The sequence below is a fragment of the Prionailurus bengalensis genome, chromosome A1, assembly GCF_016509475.1.
Source record: "Prionailurus bengalensis isolate Pbe53 chromosome A1, Fcat_Pben_1.1_paternal_pri, whole genome shotgun sequence".
In the NCBI taxonomy this organism is placed as follows: domain Eukaryota; kingdom Metazoa; phylum Chordata; class Mammalia; order Carnivora; family Felidae; genus Prionailurus; species Prionailurus bengalensis.
The window spans coordinates 178,004,996-178,024,906 of record NC_057343.1 but is presented as its reverse complement, the minus strand read 5'-3'; the positions used below and the strand labels follow the sequence as shown (position 1 = coordinate 178,024,906).

At 50.1% G+C, this 19,911-nt stretch overlaps 1 protein-coding gene across 1 annotated transcript in view; it reads right to left on the bottom strand.

The window, feature by feature from the left end:
• The window catches only part of SH3PXD2B (SH3 and PX domains 2B), a 105,404-nt gene that overhangs the window by 70,802 nt on the left and 14,691 nt on the right, over positions 1-19,911 (bottom strand). The window lies entirely within an intron of this gene.

Sequence of the window (19,911 nt, the reverse complement as noted above, 5' to 3'; positions counted from 1 at the left end):
ATCAAAACCACAATGAGATACTACCTCACCCTTGTCAGAATGGCTAAAATGAACAACTCAGGCAACAAGAGATGTTGACCAGGATGCGGAGAAAGAGGAAGCCTTTTGCACTGCTGGTGGGAAGGCAAACTGGTGCAGCCACTCTGGAAAACAGTATGGAGGTTCCTCAAAAAATTAAAAATGGAACTACCCTATGACCCAGCAATTGCACTACTAGGCATTTATCCAAAGGATACAGGAGTGCTGATTCAAAGGGGCACATGCACTTCAATGTTTATAGCAATGCTATTGACAATACAAAGTACGGAAAGAGCCCAAATGTCCATCGGCGGATGAATGGATGAAGAAGATGTGGTATATATATACAATGGAGTATTACTCGGCAATTGAAGAGAATGAAATCTTGCCATTTGCAACTACATGGATGGAACTAGAGGGTATTATGCTAAGTGAAATCAGTCAGAAAAAGACAAATACCATATGATTTCACTCATGTGGAATTTAAGACACAAAACAGATGAACATAAGGGAAGGGAAGGAAAAATAATATAAAAACAGGGGCGCCTGGGTGGCTCAGTTGGTGGAGGGTCTGACTTTGGCTCAGGTCATGATCTCACGGTCTGTGGGTTCCAGCCCCATGTCAGGCTCTGTGCTGACAGCTCGGAGCCTGGAGCCTGCTTCAGATTCTGTGTCTCCCCCTCTCTCTGCCCCTCCCCTGCTCATGCTCTATCTCTGTCTCTCAAAAATAAATAAATATTTAAAAAATTAAATAATATAAAAACAGGGAGGGAGACAAACCATAAGAGGCTCTTAAATACAGAGAACACACTCAGGACTGCTGACAGGGTGTTGGGTGGGAAGATGGGCTAAAGGGACGAGGGGTATTAAGGAGGACACTTGTTGGGACGAGCACTGGGTGTGATATGTGAGTGATGAATCACTACATTCTATTCCTGCAGTCATTATTACACTACATGTTAACTAACTTGGATTTAAATGAAAGGAAAGAGTTGGGGGTGGGGGCGGGGAGCTCTTCCATCTCCAGGACTCTGGAGTAAAGCACAGGGCTGTCAGAAAGACCTGGGTTTGAATCTAAGTTCTGCTGCTGACCTGCTGTGTGGCTTTGGAGAAGTTACTTGCTTTCTCTGGGCCTCAGCTTCCTCCTCAACAGTATGGGTATAACTCCCACCTCTGAGAATTATACAAAGGATTAAGTGAAATCAAGAATGGAAAACATTAACACCCTGCTCATCTCGGGAGATAGTGTTATTTTCAGCACTGCAGGGACTTCTTGCTTTCCACTCAATCCAGAGAGCCACGGGGCTGGCTATTTTTCCAGTCATTCTTAACACTTTGCCTTTTGTCAGAAGTCGCAGAGACCTATGGCTCTAAGCGCTCTGGTATTTCTCATAAGCTAAGCCTCACGCCACTGCCACCAGTTAGGGGCCTGGGGCCAAGTCATTTTCTCCCTCCAGGTGTGTTTCTTCATTGGTGAATTGGTCTGACAGCATCTGTTCGGGGTGACAGTGTAAGGATCTCACGCGATCGACGATGGGGGGGGGGGGCAACCACAGGGCCATGTTTCCAATCATTGTCACAAGTCACGGCACATGCAGAAAATAATATATGATGACAAATTTGGGCAAACTGAGGTGGCAGCTGGTCAGAGGCGGTACCTCGTGGCCCCGCACACCACCTGGACAATTAAAAAGGATGTATGTGAAAGCTCTTTGGAAAGGCGGAAATGCTGTATAAACACGATGGGCTCGACGGTGATGGAGGTCGTGAGCTGAGGAGTGGCTGGAGGGACAACACATACGTAAATGAAAATAACCTGTGGGCAGTGCACGCCTGTTATTTTTTGCCCAGTACTGATTCCCTTTTCTTCCCACCAAAGCTTTTTTGACTTTTCTCCTGGGAACCTCCTTTCCCACCCCAGCACAGTGCCTTAGATACAGAGGTGCGTGCCATTCATGATCCATGGTGATTGGTTGAGAAATGAGCACGTGACCTGTGCTGGGCCAATCAGAGCCAGCAAGAGTCGGCTCTTTTGCTCCAACCCTTAAAAAAGACAAGCTGTCTTTTCTTTGAAGTTGCTAGGCTGCTAGGCAGTAGATCTGGAGCTGCTGCGGGCCATCTCACTACTGCCTGCAAGGATGCCAACATCAGCAGGTTCCTGGGAACACAGTCGAACCATTAGATCCAGTTCTGCTTGAAGCTCAATCTACTCCTGGTCTGTCAAGTTTACTGAGCCGAGAAACCTTGGGCCAAACCTGACCTCTCGAATTATTTCTGAAGCCAGTTTAAGTTGGGTTTTTGACATAGGTAATCTAGTCCTGACCGAGGCAGGATGGGAGGTAGGAGAGAGCTCTCTGAAGCCTGGAGTCATCATGGTGCACTTTGAACGATGTGGAAACTTTACAAGGAAACTTCCATTCCAAATGGAACAGGGTGGAGAAACCATGGGGGGCTGGAGCCAGGGACCAGTGTGAACACCAGCGTCTCACAGAAGACCCCATAGAAGAAATGAATAATGGAAAGGTAATTCAGGACAAGGTGGGGAAGTGCCCTTGAGTGCCAAGCTAAGTCCACCACGAATGACCTCTCCAAATCCAACATGGAATTTATTTCAAAGAAGCATGATGGAGAGGAAGAAACCTGGGCTCTAGACTCACACAATTTCCTAACCTTGGGGCCACAGCCTCCTTAACTGTAAAATGGGGTCAGTAAGCCCATCTCACACATTGTTACGACGATTATAAGAGGCAAAGCTCTTTGAGCTCTTTGCCTGGCAGAAAGGAAAAGTTCAAGAAACTTTAGTACCCCACACTCTGATTCCCCAGGGCCTGTCCCACCCTGTTCATAAAAACAGGCTATTTCAACATCAGAGATTTGGGCATCTGGGCCCACCCCCCACCCTTGTTGGTGCTCCCTGGTCCTGGGAACCTCATGGAGCCAAAGAACAGGTCAAGACATCCTTTAGGAGTCACCTAGGAAGGGTGATTTTCTGACAAAAAAGAACTGTCTCCAAAGCCACCCAGATAGTAGTCAGTTTTATGAAAAAGACATCCATTCTGTTCATCAAGACTCCGGCACAGAGATTCTGAATGGCTCCCATTTGTCATTCATTCATTCATTCATTCACTCTATGACATTTATTAAGTACCTCTTGTGTGCTAGGCACTCTCTGGGTGCTGGGACGTAATGAAGAGCAAGAGCGACCTAGACCTTGCCCTTGGGAAATGGAAAGATGGGCAACAGACCAGCAGACAAGCAAGTACGTATGAATTATAAGTTCCAGTCAGTGCTTAGGAAGGACCCAAAGTCTGGTATGATTGTACAACGGGGGAGGCTGGGGTGGATGAGTGTCCCCGGAAGGGAAGGCCCACTGGGGCAAGCAGGCTTTGAACGGAGACCTGAGGGACAAGGAGCTGGCAGGGAGAAGAACTGAGTGAAGAGTATTCCAGGCAGAAAGAAAAGGATGAACAAACATGCGGATGCTGGATGGTTCAGGACATGTCTGAGGTGCAGGAAGGCCGTCATGGCAAGCCGAGCCGGGGGAGGAAGGAGGCTGGGGCTGGGAGGCAAGCACCAGCGGCATTATGAGGGGCTTGCAGGTCACAGGGAGGAGATGGGCTTCTATTCTGTTAAGGAGTTTCAAAGGGTGGGGGGTGTGTGTGTGTGTGACATGACTGAACGTATGTTTCAAAAAAAGTTTTCCTATGTATCCTTCTGGCTGCTGTGTGAAAAACGGTTTGACAAGGAGCAGGGACATCACTAAGGAGGCGTTTCTGTCACTGAGAGGGACACAGCCAATCCAATGGCCCAACATCCAGATGGGTAAATTGAGGCCCAGAGAATACCATACCAAAAGTCTTGTCACTGGGGGATGCTTAAGCAAAGTCTGGATGACCATGTGTCAAGAATAATACTAATGGGGATTAAAAAACAAGGGAAAAGGGGCGCCTGGGTGGCTCAGTCAGTTAAGCATCCGACTTCAGCTCAGGCCATGATCTCACGGTCCGTGAGTTCGAGCACCGCGTCGGGCTCTGTGTTGTCAGCTCAGAGCCTGGAGCCCGCTTCAGATTCTGGGTCTCCCTTTCTCTCTGTCTCTGCCCCACTCACACTCTGTCTCTCGAAAATGAATAAATGTTAAAAAAAAAAAAAATAAATCGAGTATCGAAATAAAGCTCATTGAGTGAACTAAAAAAAAAAAAAAGGGGGGGGGGGAAAGGTTGACCATCAAAGTTTCATTGTTTTCTGAAAACCAGTAAGAAAAACATTCCCATAAATGGAAAAAAAATTCTGCTTACACAATTCATTTTCGATCTCTTGTTTATAGTTTTTAAAGTTCTGTACATATGGTACAAGGACTCTGCAGCAGGCCTAATTGGCTTAGTGGAACCAACCTGTGAACACAATTTAATGTCTGCATTTTTAGGCACATATCTAATTTTTAACGAGCATTGCCCCAGTGCAGGGTTTTGGTCTTGCCCGGGGTTTGGGGTGGGTGAAAGGGCATACTCACTGGCTTCTAATGACAACCCTGTTGCTGGGTGAGACTCACATGCACCAACCTCTCTGGCCGCAGTGTCCTTCTCTCTACTTTCCCTTGAGGATTCACTGTAATCACTAAGGTACATGGGGCTTTGCCCAATGCCTGGCACACAGGACATGTGCAAACTTAGTCTTTCCTGCATAGCAGCTGTCTGACACATTACTGCTTCTCTGGTTCTCCGCTACTCCTCTTGGTAACACCACCTGATTTCCCTTGGAAGATCACTCCTCTGCCGCCACCGGGTCTTTGTGACAGGGAATGGGTGGGTGTCCCAGACTACTGTCTACCCCTGGCCTCAACAATGCTTCAGGGATGGGCACATGACCCAAGCCAGGCCAATGAGACTCAATTCTGGGACTTTTGATGGCACGATCTGGGAAGAGCCCCTCTTCCCTACTGTGACAGCTAGCTGGGAGAACCATGTGGGAAGCACCTGCCACACAGAAGCAAGCAGCCAAGAGGGACAGAGAGGGCCTGAGTCCTGCGACATCATTTGAACCCCTGGATCCAGCGTCCCGGTCATTTCATGGACACAAGCCAAAACCTTCCCTTTCTTGTGTAAGCCAGTTTTAGTTTGTATTACTTGCAACCAAAGCAATCCTAACATATCTGACCTTGACTTTTAGAGTTTTTTTTTTTTTTAACGTTTATTCATTTTTGAGACAGAGACAGAGCATGAACGGGGGAGGGTCAGAGAGAGAGGGAGACACAGAATCTGAAACAGGCTCCAGGCTCTGAGCGGTCAGTACAGAGCCCGGCGCGGGGCTTGAACTCACGGACCGCGAGATCATGACCTGAGCCGAAGTCGGACGCTTAACCGACTGAGCCACCCAGGCGCCCCAACGACTTTTAGATTATATCCCAAATCCAGTTAAAGCTCAGTGGCCTGCCGTTGAAGGAATTAAAAGCCGACTTCTTCATGGCAGCATTATTCACAACAGCCAAATGAGGAACAAAATGTGTTGTATACATACAGTGGAATATCACTCAGCCTTAAAAAGGGAGGGCATTCTGACACATGCTAATAACATGAATGATCCCTGAAGACATTATGCTAAGTGAAATCAGCCAGCCACAAAAAAACGAATACTGTACGATTCCACTTATAGGAGGTCCCTACAGGAGTCAAATTCATAGAAACAGAAAGTAGAGTGGGGGTCGCCAGGGGATGGGGTGGGGAAATGGGGAGTTAGTGTTCAATGGTGTTAAATGAAAATATAAATGTTAATGAAAAAATAAAAGGTCTGGAGACGGATGGTGGTAGCAGTTGCACAACAAAGCGAATGCACCTAATGCCACTGAACGGGACACTTAAAAACGGTTGAGGGGCGCCTGGGTGGCTCAGTCGGTTAAGCGTCCGACTTCAGCTCAGGTCACGATCTCGCGGTCCGTGAGTTCGAGCCCCGCGTCGGGCTCTGGGCTGAGGGCTCAGAGCCTGGAGCCTGCTTCCCATTCTGTGTCTCCCTCTCTCTCTGCCCCGCCCCGTTCATGCTCCCTGTCTCAAAAATAAATAAACGTTAAAAAAAGAAAAATCAAAAAAAATTTAAAAAAAGCAAAAAGAAACAAAAAAAACGGTTGAAATGGTAAAATGTTATGTCATATATATTTTATCACAATTAAAAAAATAATTAAAAAAGGTTTTTTTGATGTTTATTTACCCTTGAGAGAGAGAGAGAGAGAGAGAGAGAGACAGAGTGTGAGCAGGGCAGGGACAGAGAGAGAGGGAGACACAGAATCTGAAACAGCCTCTAGGTCTGAGCTGTCAGCACAGAGCCCGATGCAGGGCTCGAACCCACGAGCCATGAGATTGCGACCTGAGCCGAAGTCAGACACTTGACCGACTGAGCCACCCAGGTGCCCCTAAAAAAATAATTTTTAACAAAAGCAGATTTATATAGTCCATGTCACGTTCCTCTGGAAACGACACTGAAATGTTCTCCCTGGTACAGCCTTCAAAACATGTGCTGCATATCCAAGAAAGGATTTGTATCCAGAGCATGTTTTTTTTTTCTTTTTTAAAACTCTCAAAACTCAACAGTAAGGAAACAACCAACGTGATCACAAGATGGACAAAAGATTTAAACAGACCCTTCACCACAGAGAATATATGGATGCAAAGACATACATGAGAAGATGCCTGACATCATTAACCATCAGAGAAAGGCACGCCGAAACCATGATGAGATTTCACCACGTATCTACCAGAATGGCTAGAATAAAAATTGCTGACAAGAACAAACAAAAAATTACTGAAAACAAATGCTGACAAAAGTGTGTGGTCACCAGAACTCTCACACATTGGTGGGAAAGCAAGATGGCACAGCCACTCTGGATGGAAACGGAACCACCGGGTGAAAGGCTGTTGGTCAGGGTAGTCAGACGGTGAAAGGATCACCCCACGGATTACTCTCCCAGCAAGGGGACAAATGTACCGTTTCAATGGAGATCTGGCAGTCAAACTGGAGCCAGGTGACCAAACCCAGCATTACCAATAGAGGCAAGCAGGCACCGCGTGGCCCCCGAGGTGATGCAATGTGGAATCAAGAAAATCTTCTGTCAAGTACTGTCGCCCAAATGTTGAACCTGAATCTCAAGCCTCTTGACCTAACTTCCAATTTACAGAAAACAAAAGAGGATGGGGAACAAGCTAAATGACACCATGAGGAAACAGTCAGACAAATTCAGAATGTGGGCTATTCTAGAAGTCTGCTAACAGGGCATCGTTCAAATGCTACTTCTTCCGGAAAGCCCTCTCGGACTGCTCCTTCCCCACCAATACTGGGTTGGGTCTCCCTGCTACATGTCTCCTTTGGTACCTGTTTCCCCATCACTGTTTCTTCATGTCAGTTAAGCTTTACTGCAATTGCTAGGTGTCTGCTTTCCCTCTAGGTTCTAAGTTTCTTGACAGAAGAGACAATGCCTGTCTTGTTCCCCGGGTGCTGTATGCCCAGCTCTGAGCACAGTGGAAAATCTATGCTTCATGAAAAAATGAGAAAGAAACGGAGATGCCAGGTGGTCAAGCTCTCACAGGTGGCAACGCCTGCCCGAGGCAGGCCTGAGGTCTGTGGGAAGGGAGCCTGGTCTAGCCGTGTCTCTTAGATGGTCCCTCAGGCTCGCCTATCCTCTGTGCTCCGTGCCCTGCTTCACAACCCCTCCTACCGACCCGTCTGCCTGGAGCAGAGAGTCTCCCCCAGCAGCCGGGACTCCTTCCCTCTGGGAATGAGGAAGCAGAGACCACACTGGTGTCTGAGGGCCCCCAAGGGTTTCCTCCTGCTCCCTCACAGGAGGCCTTAAACTGGAATTAGCCACCATGGAACCCTCTTCTTATTCAACCTCAGCAGTCAGGCCTGCGTGATTCACAAAGCCCAGACTCCCCAGGCCCGGGTTCCCACCAGGCCCAGAAGTGCTGGGTTTCTTCACTTCCTCTAAGTCAGTACAGAGATGGACTGGTGGAGGGGAGGGCTGTGGGGGCAGGGTATACCATGACCAGGGTGCTTGGGGTAGAGTTGGGCACATGGCTGGGCCGTGGTGTCTCCCAAATTCCCCAGAGCCCGCAGGCTAGGATAACACGTCTCACATTTTCCTAGCCACCAACGGAGGCACACAGGTGCAGTGACCTGCCTGAGGTCACGAGCTCTGCAGTTCAAAATGAGGACTCTGATCCAGGTTGCCTCTAACCCCGATGGCCTTGCTGCACCAGGGAATCAGGCCTCCACCCCGGCAGCTGGACTGCAGCTGGACTGTGGGCCTACAGGAAGATGCATGCTGGTTCTTCTGTTTTTGAGAGCCCACCAGGAGGCTGTGGGATTCAGGAGTTAAGATGGCCCTGATTCACCTCTGCTTTCAACTACTCAACTAGCTGCGTGGTCTTGGGAAAGTGGTTTGAACTCTCTGTGACTCAGCTTCCTCTCTGGAAGAAATGAGGATCACAATAGTTGCAACCTCAGAGTTGGGGTGATGATGACACGAGAACGTGCACACAGAGCGCCTAGCATGGTGCCTGCACGTCGTAAATGGTCGGTGTAGAGAAGGCACCATTGCCCTCAGCAAGGTGAGCTAAACCCAGGGACACAAAGCTGAGGGAGACCTGGTCTCTGCTCACTGCCTCTACAGATGTGCCTCCCACAACCCGCCCACCAGCCCCCATCTCTCCACCCCCTCCAGGGCCCTGCCTCTTCTTCTGTCTTCTCTAGGCCCCATGAGGGTCAAAAGGACTGGCCCCTGCGTGGCCTGGGAACACAGGCCTAGCTCACCTGAGCCAGGGCACACATTTTCTAGCTGTCAGATGAGTCAGGGCCCTGTCCCCTCCCCGTGAATGTCTGCGGGGAAGGCCCCCGCCACCTCCTACCCCCACCCTGAGCCTCAGCCTCAGCGGAAGGGAGTTCTGTGTCTGGCCCAAATGCAGGGTCACCACATACCTGTGAGCCTGCCTGGTGCCAGGCTTTACCCACTCTGGCCTTTCCTCCTCTACCAAGGGGTGAAGACTGTCCCAGGAGTCCTAGGTCAGTCTAACCTTGCCAGGAGGTACCTCACAAAGGATGAAGAACCCCATCTGCTCATGGATGGTGTTGGGTGTGGCCTTGGCCACAGGGACCCCTGTATTTTGAGGACTACTCTGTTCTGAGGCTTCTAGAAGCTACTTTTCTCAACTTAGACTGCTCTCAGAAGACAGAAAAAAAAAAGCCCTCTGGTAGATGCTGAGAGTCCTTCTTGGACCCCCCACGTGAGAAGCACCACCTGTCCTGCCGGTCTCATGGCCACAACTGGCCACAACTGATCCAGGGCGGGCCAATCAGCTTCTCTCTCTCAGGTATCTAGAATCAGACCACATGTCAGCTCCAGCCAGGGGGTTGGCTGCAGCCTGAGCACCTCCACACTTTATGAGGGCACTCAGTGTGCAGAAAGGGACAAATGAAGGAAAGGCACAGAAAGGAGAGAGAGCGGGAGCCCTGCTTGGCTCCCGCCAGTGCTTCACTTCCTGCTTCCAGGGCCCGCCTGCCCACCCATGGCTTCTATGACGCACGACAGGGGCCTGGGCCTTCCAGTTAATTCCCCTTTTGGCGAGAAGAGAGTTTTTATGCAACGAAAAGAATTCTATGATGTACAGAAGAAAGTTCAGGCACTATCTTAGGTAAAAAGAACAGGCTAAAAAAATGTAATCTCCATCTTGAAAAAGTTATACGTACTGTATATAAACGTATGTGTGTGCATGCATATACATCATTTGTGGTAGTTATGTTCTATAAAGTCTTTTGTGAACACTGATTTAGCAAATACTGAACCACTGCTCCTGGGGAACTACAAGATTAGGATCCTGAAGGTTCTGGTTCCAACGTTTTCATTAACCAGTCAGTATATAGCCTGGCTGTTTCTGTGTAAAGACACCTTATTTAATGTATAGTATAAATTCATTAATACTGAACTCTGGGCCAGTGATACTATATCTCATGCCTAAATGAAGCTTATCTAACACGTGTATTTTCTCTGCTCTGACACATCACAGGCTTTCTGAGCTTAGGAACGCTAGACGGCACTTTAGCACTATGTTTGGGGTCATTTTAAAATGTGAAATAACCGGGCGCCTGGGTGGCTCAGTCGGTTAAATGTCTGACTTCAGCTCAGGTCATGATCTCACAGCTTGTGGGTTCGAGTCCTGCATCAGGCTCTGCGGTGACAGCTCGGAGCCTGGAGCCTACTTCAGATTCTGGGTCTCCCTCGCTGGCTGCCCCTCCCCCGCTTGCACTCTCTTTCTCTCTGTCTCTCAAAAATAAACATTAAAAAAAAAAAAAGGTGAAATAATCAACAAAAGTACAAAAAAAAAAAATGGCACTAAAGAGATTATGAAAAAGACACTTGTGTAGCGTATAAGAGCTGAAACCAGAGGGCAGAATGTCGTCCTGTCTAACCTCAGCTGGGAACATGCACCCTGTGTGTTTTTGCTGCTGTGCACATGCCCATCGTCTGCAAGCGACCACAAAACTGTGGTACGTTTTGATGCTGGATTACGAATCAATTTTACCAAGTAGGCAAATTCCCAAATATGGAATTTACAAATACTGCAGATTGACTGTAGGGCACATAAATGTGTGTGTGTTATGTGGATAAGCCAGTGAGATACATATATCATATATATGGTTTGCTTGGGTTGGCAGGAATATGTAGGACTTTTTTTTATTCTGTTCTTGAAGTTTTCTCATATTTTTCAGATTTTCTTTTATAATCAGAAAAAAGGATGCCACTATTCTAGGATGACAGAAGGGCCTGTGGCCCACTTTCTTGCCTTGAGCCCCGGGACAGCATCTTCTCTCACTACCCTGGCTCAGCCCTGGGGCCTTCCCTCTGGAATATCCTTCCACATCACAGAGCACCTACCGGGTGCTAGCATAGTCGATGGCACAGGTGAGAGTGTGGGGTGGGAGGAAGTTGGGAGCTGGCAGAGGGGGCCTTTGTCCTGACCTTACCGTGAGTTGGGTTAAGTCCTCAGCCTCTTTGAGCCTCTCTGTTCTTTGAAAAATGGGGATAAAAATCCAACCTACGGCATCGTAAGATCAAATGGGTTTTTTTGTTTTTGGTTTTTTTTTCTAAGCTCCAGAAATGGAACCTGTGTTAGCTGTAATCTCAGCTTATGGCTGGGACACCAGGGAGGGTATTCAATGTGTGCTCCCTAAGCCCTCTGCCCTCACCTCACCTGGCAGGTCCAGCCCTGGCCCAAGGGGGTGAGGGCTCCCAGTGCTTGGAGGGCCCCCATTAAGCATGCAGGAATTTAGACCCCATTTCCAAGAGACAACAGCCAAGGGGCCAATCTGTCCATGAATAAAGATTTAAATCAGAACAAAGCTTTAGAGGCCCCTGAAACACTCCAGGAGCAGTGGCTGGTCTGAAACAAGCCAAGCGCCTGGGTAGCTCCCAGCAGCCTGGTTAACTGTCACCCCCATCCCCCGCAGACCCACCGGCCATGGCTGCAGCTTTTGGAAAGGCCCCAGTACTACGGCCCCAGGGCAGCATGATATGAAGCAGCTGTCGCCCTGCCTCAGGAGTGCTCTGATCTCAGACGCTTGCTTTCATCATATGAACTCTCGAGAACATGAGAAGGTGTTTCTGCCCTGTGCATAAAATCTCTGAGACCCGGGGGAACATCCTCCAACATCACTTCGCTTTGCATATGTATTCAGTGGGGTTTTTAGGGTTGACAAAGAACCCAGCTTAAGGTCCCAGCTGATACTATTAGAAGGGGTGGGGCTGCTGCACAAGTCATGGCCAAGTGATTACATTTTGATCTGGATTGCAGTGGCCACAGAGCTTTGATTTGGTGGGGTGGGGAGGGTCTGGTCCAAGGGCTTTCCAAAGTGACGGTCTTTCCTAAGATCACTGTGTCTCAAGGTCCACAGGAGCTCAGGGCACACGAGAGGGTACTAGCTGATACGGGATCTCAGCACTAAGCTGCAGGGAATCCCACAGAGGGAAAATTAGTCTCTGACATTCCCCTCCCTTCAGAAGGCTGGCAATAATGGCTTTTTAACACTTTCTCCAACATTTGCTGGTCTCTTCTTAGAAAAGAGGGGACAGCTCAGGGCAGGCAACACTAGCCAGGAACAACTTGAACACACGGCTTTTTCCTTTTCCTTTTTATTTAGTTTCCTTCTATTTCTAGCAAGTGCTAGTTTTCCATTTATGGTAGACAGCGAAAGCCTCACCTTTAAAAATAATTTAAGTAAAAAAATGGAGTCAATCTGAAGAATACTGAATTAAGAATATGTAGCACAGGGGTTTGTGGATATGTCAGACACTGTGACAGGGCCAGAAGGAGGCTCGAGAATGAGGGCAGTACTGTTTCAGTGGAATCCACTGCCATTCTCACTTGGTTTGGAGTTCCGTTGTTTACAGGCCAATGAGCCCACAACATTTCTCAAGTTGGAAGCCCTCTTCTGGCTCTACACTGCTGGTGGGCAGTCTGGAATGACCTGGGAGATGGAAAAAAAAAAAAATATCTAAAGAGAGGGCACCAGTGGCGCAGAAGGGACTGAGGCTGTTCTCCTGCAGAGGCTGTAAGAAAGGCACATCAGCAAGACAGAGTTCTGTGATCCATTAACAATGTCTGCCACGGGCATGGGGATTGTAGGACGTGTGCTGCATACTCAGCATCCCTAATCTGGATCAACCCCTCCATTTTACAAATGAAGATACGGATGGGCCAAGAGGTGCAGCAACCTGCCAGCTGTGGACTCTTTCACTTCCACGAGAGTGTCCAAATTTCTATACAGGATCCTCTTGCCCCGGCTCAGGCCTCCTGCACAATGACTTGTCTGGAGGACTTTAGGAGTGATTAAGCCAGTGGCCAAATTGGCCTGTAAGGAGCCCCAGGATCCTGGGGAGGTGGCTGGGTCTCTCTACCTTGGTTTCCACTAGGCAGCACCACTTTAGCTCTTGTATATATGAAGGAGGGTGTAACCCAGCAGCCTACAGGCCCGACTGCCAGACCTTGTGGGTCCGCAAGGCAATCATCAGTGAAGGTTCTCATAGGGCCTGGCCTCTTCCACTGCCCACAGTCCTCACTGCCAACAGCAGGGGGTTCCAAGACTTCAAAATACTTGAAAATCCTGCTCTAGACCATTCCTTATTTTTTATTTTTTAAATTAATTTATTTATTTTGAGAGAGAGAGCGAGAGAATGTGCATGTGAGCAGGGGCGGGCAGAGACAGAGGGAGAGAATCTGCACTGATAGCACAGAGCCTGATGTGAGGCTCGATCCCTCCCATGAACCGTGAGATCCTGACCTGAGCCGAAATCAAGATTTGGACGCTTAACCAAATGCACCACTCGGGCACCCCAGACCATCCCTTATTTTACAGCTGGGGTTATGAGGCCACAGAGGGGAAGCGACTTGCCCAGGTCACATAGAGGGCAGATAGGAGGGTTGGAACCAGACTCAGAGCTCCTCTTGGGAGGTGCTGAGGACGCAGGAGCTCTGCTCCAGAGTGCCATTCTTCAGATCGGAGGAGCAGCAGAGTCCCTTTCAGATGGAGGAAGGAAAAATGGTCTCTTACGCAGCTCACCGAGGGGCTACAGCTTCTGCTTAGAGTCACATAGTTTCTGCAGCGGGTGCTCAGGCAGCGATAACAGAAGCTATCTTGTGCCGCAACCTTAACTGCAAAAGCACGTGCAGCCCTGAAATCAGGCAGCTGTGTCAGTTTCAAGATCCAGATGAACCCACTTCCTGCAGAGGAGGCTCCTGGGGATATGTCTAAGGGCGCCCAGGAGACGCAGACCCTAGTTTAAGGAAGAAACCAGCTTTAAAAGGCTAGTGTAACCCCCTCTTCCATTAAGCTCCCACACTCATTGGGTTTCTGGGTTGGCGGATCCCGGGGACAGCCTGGTAATGGCTGGCCGGGCTCCAGTCTCTGGCAATATGCTGGCCTAAGGTGGGGGAGCCCAGTCTGAGGGGGGTAGGAGGCAGGCAGGGAGAGAGAGAGAAAAGGGTGGAGGAGACAGGGAGAGAGCAGAGGCAGTTGGATGGGCTCCGAAGGCTTAACTAATGGGAAACATGATTCTGCCGCTCCCCGTGGAGACCACGAGTTCCCTCTGGTTCCGATCTGTCGGCTCTCCCCAGCTGTCTGCCCAACATCTGGCCTATGTAGGTCAGCACTCCCAACCTCTTTTTGGAATTGCAACACCCTGCAGTTTGTCTGATTCCCAGCACCCCGGAGCAGCGACACCACCGGAAGTGCTGAAGACCGTGTATTTATCTTTTCAGAGAAAGTACGTTGAGGCTATTCCTGGGGAAATGCTGCCAAATGTCACAATGTCCTGGAGACCCAGGAGGTGATCGCAGGGTGTCACAGTGAGGCAGGACCAAGGCGAGTGGGGGCCCAAGACAAAACTATTGACCATGTTGGGAAATGTGCTGCTAAACACTGGCCCTGTGCTAAGTGCTTTATGAATAGAGTGTGCAATCCTCATGAAATGTCTGCCAGGAAGGTGGGGCCCCCCCTTAGGTCAGGGGAGGGAAACTCAGGCCCAAAGTGGTGATGTGGCATGCCTGAGGTCACGCAGCTGCGAAGGGCAGGTGACTTCAGATTGGATCCTGGCCCCTTCAGCCTCTGAGGTCCTGTCTCCTCCTAGCTTCCCAGGGCCAGGCCTCAGGTGTCCTGGCCCCAGCCCAAAACTTTCCTGTCCCCACATCGGCGTCAGGAATCACCAAGCTCAGGCTCTACAGCAAGTGACACATTGAGGGTGGCTGGCTGCCAATTTTTCTTTTTCTTTTTTTTTTTTTTCCCAATCTTTTCAATTAAGTGAATGCTTGGAATGGGGCCCAAATCCAAGTGCTTGTGGCGTTAGCTGCAGATAAGATGCTCTGGTTCAGGGCTGTGTTCTGACCGTTCCTCGTCCATAGGGTACGCGGTGAATGTGCAGTGGAGCTGAGGGTCTCTGACCACCCGTGGGCAGAGGAGTGCGAGGCTGGGAGGTGGGACAAAGGGGCACTCTCTCTAAAGTGAAAATCTAATTGTGTCTCTCGCCTCTGCTTCAAACACTTCAGTTCATTCATTCGCTCATGCATTCAGCCAATATGGACAGAGTGCCCACTGTGTACCAGGCTCCCTTCCAAGAGCTGGAGCTCTGGCTATGGAGGAGACAGAGGCCCCCGCCCTTCTGGAGCTTTCAGCCTTGTCAAGGAAGACAACAGCAGCACGCTAGGGGGTTTTAGGGGCTTCCTCCCAGCAAGGCTCTCCCTTGCCTCCTGGCCCTGCACATGCTATGGCCTTTGGCAGGAACACCTCTCCCTTTGCCTGTCTAGTGCCTCTTTACTTCTCAGGGGTCAGCTCAGGAAGCCTTTGAAGACCCCACGTCTGGGTCTGGCCCCATTCTGTGGGTTCCCGCAGCCACTGGGACTGCCCTCTCTCAGTATACATTCCTCTGGGTGTGCTGTTCTGTTTGCACGACTGTCACCCCTTCTCCCCCAGGAGCCTTGAGGGGGCAGGGGCCAAATCCATCTGGTGCACCGTGGCTTTGCCACCCAAATCCATCTGGGTGACATTAGGCCCTTGGGAAACATCTGGTGAAAGGCAGACGGATGGACAGGCAGGCAGGCAGGCAGGCAAAGTGACAAAAAGCCAAGAGAGGGCCACACAGTCATAAATCAAGGTGACCTCACTCAAGGCTCTCTGTGTCTGGAGAGCGACAATGCTCTTGAACTGGCTGAATGGACAGCTCAACTAGAAACAGAACCAGCTTTGTGACAGAGGAGAATGCAGGCATGGGGCCCAACCCGGGAAGAGAAGTCCACCTCTCACCCCCAGGCTTCTCGGAACAGGCGATGGAGAAAAAGAGCACACCACAGGAGCAAATTCCCATCCCACCAGGCCAGCCTGAGGGAATTCTTTGGCGGGGATGATGGAATTGTTCCGTATCCTGTCTGTGGTGGTGGTTATGAGAACCTGCACATGCATAAAAACTCAGGATGCTATACCAAAAGAGGGAGTTTTACCGCACACAACTAAAAACTAAAAATAACAATCACACACACACACACACACACACACACACACACACACATCAATCACTTCTTAATGTCATTAAAAAAACAGGCAGGCGCTGGCCTTAGAGTACCGGGTATGAATCTCGGCTCTATAGCTGGAAGCTGTTGTGTGACTTTGCAAGTTCATGCATGGCTCCAGCCTCCATTTTCTCATCTATAAAATGGAGAGAATAGTACCTACTTTTTAGGGTTGGCTAAGGATTACAGGAGCTAATGCACGCAAGGTGCCTGGCACACCGCCCGACTCTAGGTAGCTTCCAGCACTATCACTGCTAACCCCATTATAGAGATGAGGCGCTGGAGGCTCAGACAGTCCGTCTCCCCTGGGGCCAACTCAAATCTTTTCAAGGTAAAGCTATGTTAAAAGGAACAGTCAGGAATGTCATGCTGCGAAACCCAATCAACCGTCCCCTCCTTGTGTGCCTGCACACGGAGCTGCCCACCCTTGGAGCCTGTCTTTCCCTCACTGCCAGAGTCTTCTCCAGATGGCGGGCAGCAGGAACCACTTCCAGGCTGGCCAGGCTACCTCCCTTCTTCTATACAGAGCCATGGAACTGATGGAAACACTCGCTGGGCCGGGTGTGCAGCTCCAGCCTGGGCCTCTGGCTGCCAACACACGTCCTCGCACACATCTGGCCCAGAGCAGCATGGGGAACTTTCCAATGGCAAGCAGAGGTGCTGGCAGCTGGAGCCCAGGCTTGCTGAAACCAACCTGAAGGCTGGCTTTCTAGGAAAGCCTCCAGGGCAGGCACTTAGGGCTTGTGGGGATCTCTAAGGCTGCCAGGCCTCAGAGGAGCCCGGGGCCTTGCAGGAAACAGAGCTGAGAGATTTCAAGTTGGGACCTGTCTGTGTTAACAGGGCTGACGGGACAGAACTGGGAAGCCCACGTGAGCACCCACTATGTGCAACACATCTGTATGTAGGGATATCCCCACAGACAGTAGGGATAAAGCTGCCCAAGTAATGAAAAAGAATCAAAACGGACCACATTTATTGGGCTGATCGGGGGCTATGCCAAGTACTTCGTTTATGGTATGTCGTGGGATCTGGAGACTCGGAAAGGGCAACTAGCTTACCCAAGGTCACACAGCCACCATGCGACACAGCCAAGATCTAAACCCCAGCAGCGTGACATGGTAGGAAAACCCCAGGATACGTGGTCAGGCAGGCAAGGTCAGGTGGGTCTCAGTTCTTACCTAAAGGGTCCGGCACAGTGCCTGGCACAGAGTGGGTACTCAAGAGAGACGACATCACAGGCCACAGGCTCCCTAGAAGCATTCTATAGACTCTGTGGGGGCATAGAGGGGATGAGGGCTAATTTTGCAGGGAGAACTTCAGAGAGGCTTTCCAGATGAAAAACAAACAAACAAAAAACCCCCACAAAAACCAAAAAACCAACTGCTCTGGATCTCGAGGAATCTCTGCTCTGGATCTCGAGGTAAAAAACCAACTGCTCTGGATCTCGAGGTAGGAGTTTTCCAAAGGAGGACCAACACCTAATGACCACTTACTAAATCCCCAGCACTCTGCTGTCAGGAAACCCTATGGAGTGAAATTTACTATCCACCCATTTCACAGCAGAGAAAACCAACATTCAGAGAGGTTAGGTCACTGCCCCAAAGCCATGCAGCTGGTGAAGGAGGATGACAGAATGTGAACCCAGATTTATTTCACTTCAGAATGCCCATTCCTAACCAAGAAGACCAGGTAAAAAGGAGTCACAGGGACCATAAGCAAGTATGTTCATCTCCCCTGGCTCCCAAGAACATCAGAGCCGACCTCGAATCCTGCTTTACCACTTACCAGCCAGGTGACTTTGGGCAACAAGTCTCTGTTTTGAAATGTAAATGAGGCCACATATGCGAAGTCAAAGAGTGCCTGTGAGCAGTAGGCGCTCTCTAATGTACAGATTACATGGGCTCATAAACCAGTGCACGGCCCCAACCACATACCTACTGTCCCCGACAGGTTCGCAAACCTGGCTGCACAGTACATTTGGGGTGCGTTTGAAAACTCCAGAGTGTGACCCCTGCCAGACCCGCCCAAAGCCTGGGTTCAAACCCTGTGACTTCCTAGCTGCATGGGCCTGGGCAAGTCCTATCTCAGCCTGTAAAATGGGGGTAATAGTGGTGCCTCCCTCATGGGAGGACAGTAAAGATCAGCTGATTCAACGCATGCAAAGCTCTAAGCACAGCACCAGGCACACGGCAGCTACTCAATAAAGAATAGTTGTTACTTCTCCCCCAACCTACAGTTAGTGGGTACAAAGGCAATGAAATGTGTGCAGGTGCCTGGCTATTCTTGATCCTGCAGAAATCAGAAGACCCCAGAAGTCTGGCACCTTCTAAAACAAGGTCACATGGACTTGGGACCTCCAAGCTGGGAGGGAGTTCAGTGGAGGAGGAGATGGGGGCCAGGGTGGCTGGAAAGATGTAGGAGAGAAGACAGAGCAAAGAATCTGGCAGCCAGCTCTCATCCTGGGTCCTCCCCGCCCCGCTGGCTCATGCTGCCTCCTCGCTGGCTATTTCCTCCACCACGCAGCCTCAGCTCAGGCCTGGGCCACCTCATTTTGGATGCAGCGGCTGCTCCCTCCAGGGCCTGCTGCCCCTCTGCTCACCTCAACAGGGATATTTCTAAAACACAGCATCTGACTGGATTTCCTTCTTCCTTAGAGTCTCTCAGGGGTTCCCTCTTTTTTTTTTTTTTTCAACGTTTATTTTTATTTTTGGGACAGAGAGAGACAGAGCATGAACGGGGGAGGGGCAGAGAGAGAGGGAGACACAGAATCGGAAACAGGCTCCAGGCTCTGAGCCATCAGCCCAGAGCCCGACGCGGGGCTCGAACTCACGAACCGCGAGATTGTGACCTGGCTGAAGTCGGACGCTTAACCGACTGCGCCACCCAGGCGCCCCAGGGGTTCCCTCTTAATGAAAAACAGCAAAACAACCACACAGATTCACATTTAAGGAGCACTTCCTTACTACTGGCCATGCTCAGGCCAGTTAATCCTTATTCCCCTATGGGGCAGGACCTACTGTCTTCCCCATTTTACAGATGGGGTAACTGAGTCTGGAAAAGCCGATGGCCTTATTTAGTTCAGGCCAACACAGTCACCAGTCTGGGTTTCTGCAAGGGCCCCCTGTCTGGCCTCCTGCCTCTAGTGGCCACTCTGGCTCTGCCTCAGTGGGGCTGTGGACAAGGACTGGACGAGGGGACACTGTGCCTGGATCCAGAGTCTAGACACCAGGATCTAGGTGTTGAATCAGGTGAACAGGAGGGCTTGGGAAGAACCCTCCCAAAGTTCGGAAGGATAACTGACACAAGTCCTTATCACCCTCCAGTCCTCCAACCAAGGCCAAAGGCACTGCAGCAGAAAACTGTGGAAGTGGAGACAGTCTAACTGAGGGTCAGAAATGTGGGGTCCCCCAGGTGACATCTCCGGGAGCCTCTGGTCCACATCTGCCAGTTGCTGGGCCAGGGGGCCCAAGAGAATGCTGGGAGCTCTTCCAGCAACGAGGTGAGGCGACACCACACAGGACAGGCAGCCCAGCCTCAAGACAGCAACAATGCCAACCACACAGACTCTGAGTTGGACAGACGTGGGTTCCGATCCTGCTAAAAACACTTCCTCAAGCAAGCTACTGAGGAGCCTCAGTTTCCCCGTCTGTAAAACAGAGATGCTAATAAAAGTATTTCCTGTCTCTCAGGGTTGTTGTAATGCATATGATGGGATAATGTCTGCAACATGTCTGGTATAGTAGTGAACACCAATCCCCTTCCACGCAAGCAGAGAGAGTGCCTTAGGCCCAAATCCAATTCA